Consider the following 5,779-nt stretch of genomic DNA (forward strand, 5'->3'; position numbering starts at 1 on the left):
CTCATTAAAGAATTAACCGGACAGGCACCCCTGTCCTATGAACTGGTTCTATATGGGTTGGGCATGAATTGCAATGCAAATAAAGAAAGGACACTATGGAGAATAATAAACTGCGTGAAAGAGGCGATGTGGGAAAACAGGAACCTTTCCTTGTACAAACACCAAGCAATCACGGAAAAAGAATGCCAAAAACTTGTTTTCACTAAAATGTTCTCATACATGTGCATACACACCCATAGATTTGGACAAGAGTGGGCAAAGGAAACCTGGAAAATCAGGAGTTGGTCTGGATGGGTAAAATGAGAAATCTTGATGGAAAACCACCAAAGATAGCCTGATGCGCTTCTTTGAGAATGGTTAAATGTACAGCACCCAAATATAAGGGACTGCTTAAAATGTAAACCTGACAAATATTTTAAATAAAGTATATTTTTACAAAAAAAAAAAAAGGGAGGAACAGAATATGATGATTGGAGAGGGATGAGTTCATGATTACTCTCTCGAGATCGAAGGTGCTTAACAACCGCCTTTGGTTCTCCTGTCTGATACATACTGACGATCATTGAATCGTAAAACAAAAGAAAATCAATAGCACTGAACGAAGGTTCGATGAATTCGAGAACCGTTAACTGTCTTAAATTGTTAATAATTGTCTGGTAAGTACCGATACATAGAGAACAAGGGGCAGATTTATGAGGCCTTTGCGCTTCAATTGCGTCACTTTATTTGACGCAACTGCGGCGCAAACAATGCGCCCTATTTACAACGTGACGCATCTCGGAGATGCGTCACGTTGTAAAGCACTGCGCCATAAGGAGGCGTTCCTGCGCAGGGGGGGGGGGGCGTTCCTGTGGCGTTCCTGTGGTGTTCCTGCGCAGGGGGGGGGGGGGGGGGGCGTTTCTGCGCAGGAACGCCTCCTGAAAGTGGCTGAGTGAAATCTATGAGATTTCACTCAGTCACTTTCAGGGCAATGCTGCGTCAACGCCTGCTTGAAGCAGGCGTAGGTCTTAGGTCTTGATGCAGCATTAGTAGAATGGGGCACCCCGGAGCCTTGCTGGAGCTGCGTCGCGCTTGCGACGCAACTCCAGCAATGCGACACATTTCCGGCACAGATGCGTCACGCATCTGTGCCGTTTTTGCACCATGGTGCGCCGCATTATAAATGCCAGAAAACTACAAGGGGGTGGCTCTAATCAGTATGGCTGAGCCAATATCTATAACAACAAGAAGGGGATGCCAGTACTGATACAAATAACCATTTAGCAGTTTGAAACACTCAACCTGAAGCAAAATTCGAGGCTTAGAGCTGATTAGTAGCTTTTATTATTTTGCTTAATGTTATCAAAAGACAATTAATTCAAAAATAAACGATATTACATGCTAGGTACAAAAATGTGGGGTGGAAAGGTCTATCATTATATCAGGCATATCACACGCATACAACATCCAATCATTCAGGGACAATGGGAAACTTGAAAACTCATGTATTACAGTGAACAGTATTTACAGTGAACAGACAAACACAAAGATGCTAGAACAGGCCACAGTCTGCAAAGTATTCTGAAGAGTTTGGTTTTGAAATTATTTACATAAAATGTACATTCCTAACAAAGGTTCAAGTAATCACAATTTTTGATAGAATCGAACACAAGGATGAACAAGGTAATGTACAACTAAGGGTGATAAGCAGCAAAAACAATTTGAACAAACTTGTCACCCAGGCAGACTTAAAGGTGGTAAAGGGCCAACGCGTTTCGAATCCTACAGGTGTACGAGGATTCTCATCAGGGCCTTTGATTCTAGAGAAAGGAAAAAAGAATTTGTAAGATCAAAGATTTTACTACATGTGCATTAAGTGGATCAACATCAGAATCCAAACTCAGTCCACACCCTCTCCTACACAGCTTACCAAGACAAGATGTTACTACATCCAAGTATGAATTTTGCACAGCATCAGGGCTGGAAGGGGGGGCTTTTTGTACCTGAAATGTCCGAAGCAGACATAAATTACATAACGGACTTAAATACAAGTGGCAGAGAGATGGCAAAACTGGGACAAAGGCTTTTAAAGTTACCTGCTGCGGTATACACGGATGATGCTTAGCCAGGGACGAAATAGCTTGGAAAGGCGGAAGGAATCCCTGGAGGGTAGTGAACATACAAGACTTTTAGGGTGGGTTTATTACAACTATTACACAACCAAGTTGTCAAGAGGTTGCAGTTCGCCTTACCTAATTTTCTAAAATCTATATTTTACGCCACTGTCGCTGTATTTTTAAGTCGCTGTTGCCATATTTAAAAACGCTGTAACCATAGAGGTGGAAGTGGAGTTCAATCTGAGACCAGAGGCGTTGAATACCCAGTTCAGCAATATGAATTAGCCAACACTCGAGGTTAATAAACCTATGAGAAAAAGCCAACAAGGTGCTTATCAGTATGGTTAAAGACGGAGTCAGCCGTTAGTTGCGTGCAGGTAGAAGAATGTTCAGCGGCTTACCGTGTTTTGATTACGGCTGGCGTGGTCCGCTAAACGCGGCTAGTTATTTTCGAAAAGTTTCCACGAACCTGCAGTAATATAGTATGACAAAATGTCAGCAGGCTGTTGGTATCAGATTACAAAGTGCGGTTTTTTGAAAAAACAGTGAGAAGAATTTACCGTCAGCGCTGCGATACACTCTGCAAGGGAGTAATTAATTACTGCAAAACAAGCAGAAGTTTCAAGATTAGTTTCGCAACCTTAAGCTAAAGTTGGCTACTAACGCAGAGTAAGCAGTACAGAAATACTCACTTTAGAAGGTTTAAGCAGGGGGCTTTGGCGACAGCGAACGCGAGCAAAAGCAGTTGCACTCAGGCGGGGGCGCCTAGGCTGACTGAGCTGCCAGAAAGACGCCCTTATATACAGGTCATTAATGGGACCACACCCACCAGGTGTACTGGCCGGTTTCGAAAACTGGGGGCAGGAATGAAAACCAGGACCGGAGTAGTCAGTCCATAGTCACCTAAAGCCTTAAAGTGTACACGGATTCAGCAAACATAAAGGAGCAGGATAGGAAAGTCTAAAGCTTGAATATCTCACTTAATTCATTCAAGCCTGACACCGCAGTGTCGAATTTCACTATTAAAAGGGCTTCCCGTTTTGACAAGGCAAGGTTATGATCGCCACCTCGCGGATTTTTTTCCACTTTGGAAATTACAGTCCACTTCAGGTCACTTACAGAATGTTGCATACGCGTCCAGTGGAGCACCAAGGGCGCATTTTCAACCTGTTTTTTGATTCTTGATTTGTGCTGCGAGATCCTTTGCCGGATCTCTTGGTTGGTTTTGCCTATGTACGTATGCAACATTCTGTAAGTGACCTGAAGTGGACTGTAATTTCCAAAGTGGAAAAAAATCCGCGAGGTGGCGATCATAACATTGCCTTGTCAAAACGGGAAGCCCTTTTAATAGTGAAATTCGACACTGCGGTGTCAGGCTTGAATGAATTAAGTGAGATATTCAAGCTTTAGACTTTCCTATCCTGCTCCTTTATGTTTGCTGAATCCGTGTACACTTTAAGGCTTTAGGTGACTATGGACTGACTACTCCGGTCCTGGTTTTCATTCCTGCCCCCAGTTTTCGAAACCGGCCAGTACACCTGGTGGGTGTGGTCCCATTAATGACCTGTATATAAGGGCGTCTTTCTGGCAGCTCAGTCAGCCTAGGCGCCCCCGCCTGAGTGCAACTGCTTTTGCTCGCGTTCGCTGTCGCCAAAGCCCCCTGCTTAAACCTTCTAAAGTGAGTATTTCTGTACTGCTTACTCTGCGTTAGTAGCCAACTTTAGCTTAAGGTTGCGAAACTAATCTTGAAACTTCTGCTTGTTTTGCAGTAATTAATTACTCCCTTGCAGAGTGTATCGCAGCGCTGACGGTAAATTCTTCTCACTGTTTTTTCAAAAAACCGCACTTTGTACTCTGATACCAACAGCCTGCTGACATTTTGTTATACTATATTACTGCAGGTTCGTGGAAACTTTTCGAAAATAACTAGCCGCGTTTAGCGGACCACGCCAGCCGTAATCAAAACACGGTAAGCCGCTGAACATTCTTCTACCTGCACGCAACTAACGGCTGACTCCGTCTTTAACCATACTGATAAGCACCTTGTTGGCTTTTTCTCATAGGTTTATTAACCTCGAGTGTTGGCTAATTCATATTGCTGAACTGGGTATTCAACGCCTCTGGTCTCAGATTGAACTCCACTTCCACCTCTATAGTTACAGCGTTTTTAAATATGGCAACAGCGACTTAAAAATACAGCGACAGCGGCGTAAAATATAGATTTTAGAAAATTAGGTAAGGCGAACTGCAACCTCTTGACAACTTGGTTGTGTAATAGTTGTAATAAACCCACCCTAAAAGTCTTGTATGTTCACTACCCTCCAGGGATTCCTTCCGCCTTTCCAAGCTATTTCGTCCCTGGCTAAGCATCATCCGTGTATACCGCAGCAGGTAACTTTAAAAGCCTTTGTCCCAGTTTTGCCATCTCTCTGCCACTTGTATTTAAGTCCGTTATGTAATTTATGTCTGCTTCGGACATTTCAGGTACAAAAAGCCCCCCCTTCCAGCCCTGATGCTGTGCAAAATTCATACTTGGATGTAGTAACATCTTGTCTTGGTAAGCTGTGTAGGAGAGGGTGTGGACTGAGTTTGGATTCTGATGTTGATCCACTTAATGCACATGTAGTAAAATCTTTGATCTTACAAATTCTTTTTTCCTTTCTCTAGAATCAAAGGCCCTGATGAGAATCCTCGTACACCTGTAGGATTCGAAACGCGTTGGCCCTTTACCACCTTTAAGTCTGCCTGGGTGACAAGTTTGTTCGAATTGTTTTTGCTGCTTATCACCCTTAGTTGTACATTACCTTGTTCATCCTTGTGTTCGATTCTATCAAAAATTGTGATTACTTGAACCTTTGTTAGGAATGTACATTTTATGTAAATAATTTCAAAACCAAACTCTTCAGAATACTTTGCAGACTGTGGCCTGTTCTAGCATCTTTGTGTTTGTCTGTTCACTGTAAATACTGTTCACTGTAATACATGAGTTTTCAAGTTTCCCATTGTCCCTGAATGATTGGATGTTGTATGCGTGTGATATGCCTGATATAATGATAGACCTTTCCACCCCACATTTTTGTACCTAGCATGCAATATCGTTTATTTTTGAATTAATTGTCTTTTGATAACATTAAGCAAAATAATAAAAGCTACTAATCAGCTCTAAGCCTCGAATTTTGCTTCAGGTTGAGTGTTTCAAACTGCTAAATGGTTATTTGTATCAGTACTGGCATTATAAATGCGGCGCACCATGGGTGGCGCAGCTGTAGCCCACTGTGGCGCATGTTAACTGGCGCATCCCTCGGGATGCGCCAGTTAACATAAATCTGCCCCTAAGTGTTTGAACTTTCAGTTAGATACCGTTCTAATCTATTTGTAGATGATCTTATCAGGCAGTTTAGGTTTTGATGTTTGTTTTGATGCAATATCTATCGAGGTTGATCAAATGAATTTATCCATTCCTCAGAAACAGAAGGTGACCTTGTTTAATGTAACAGCCGCATCTGTGAAATGCTCTAATACCTTGAGGTTGAGTTTCCGCTGTTTGAAACTGCACAAAAAACAAGCATTTGCAATGCAAAAGGTCTCGCATTTTTTAGAGTTAGAGCTATTGGCGTTTTAAATGTAAATGTCTTTTATTTTAGTGTTTTGGTTTGAAATGTAGTGGATGTATGACCAGAGAC

The 5,779-nt window shown here is 42.4% G+C and overlaps 1 non-coding gene across 1 annotated transcript; it reads left to right on the forward strand.

Moving 5' to 3' along the window:
• Positions 1-413: 413 nt before the first annotated feature.
• LOC147685077 (U8 small nucleolar RNA) lies at positions 414-547 on the forward strand. The gene has a single exon (XR_015300772.1). It is a non-coding gene; the product is annotated as a U8 small nucleolar RNA (small nucleolar RNA).
• Positions 548-5,779: the final 5,232 nt, after the last annotated feature.

The sequence above is a fragment of the Lissotriton vulgaris genome, chromosome 10 (genome assembly GCF_964263255.1).
Source record: "Lissotriton vulgaris chromosome 10, aLisVul1.2, whole genome shotgun sequence".
Classification (NCBI taxonomy): domain Eukaryota; kingdom Metazoa; phylum Chordata; class Amphibia; order Caudata; family Salamandridae; genus Lissotriton; species Lissotriton vulgaris.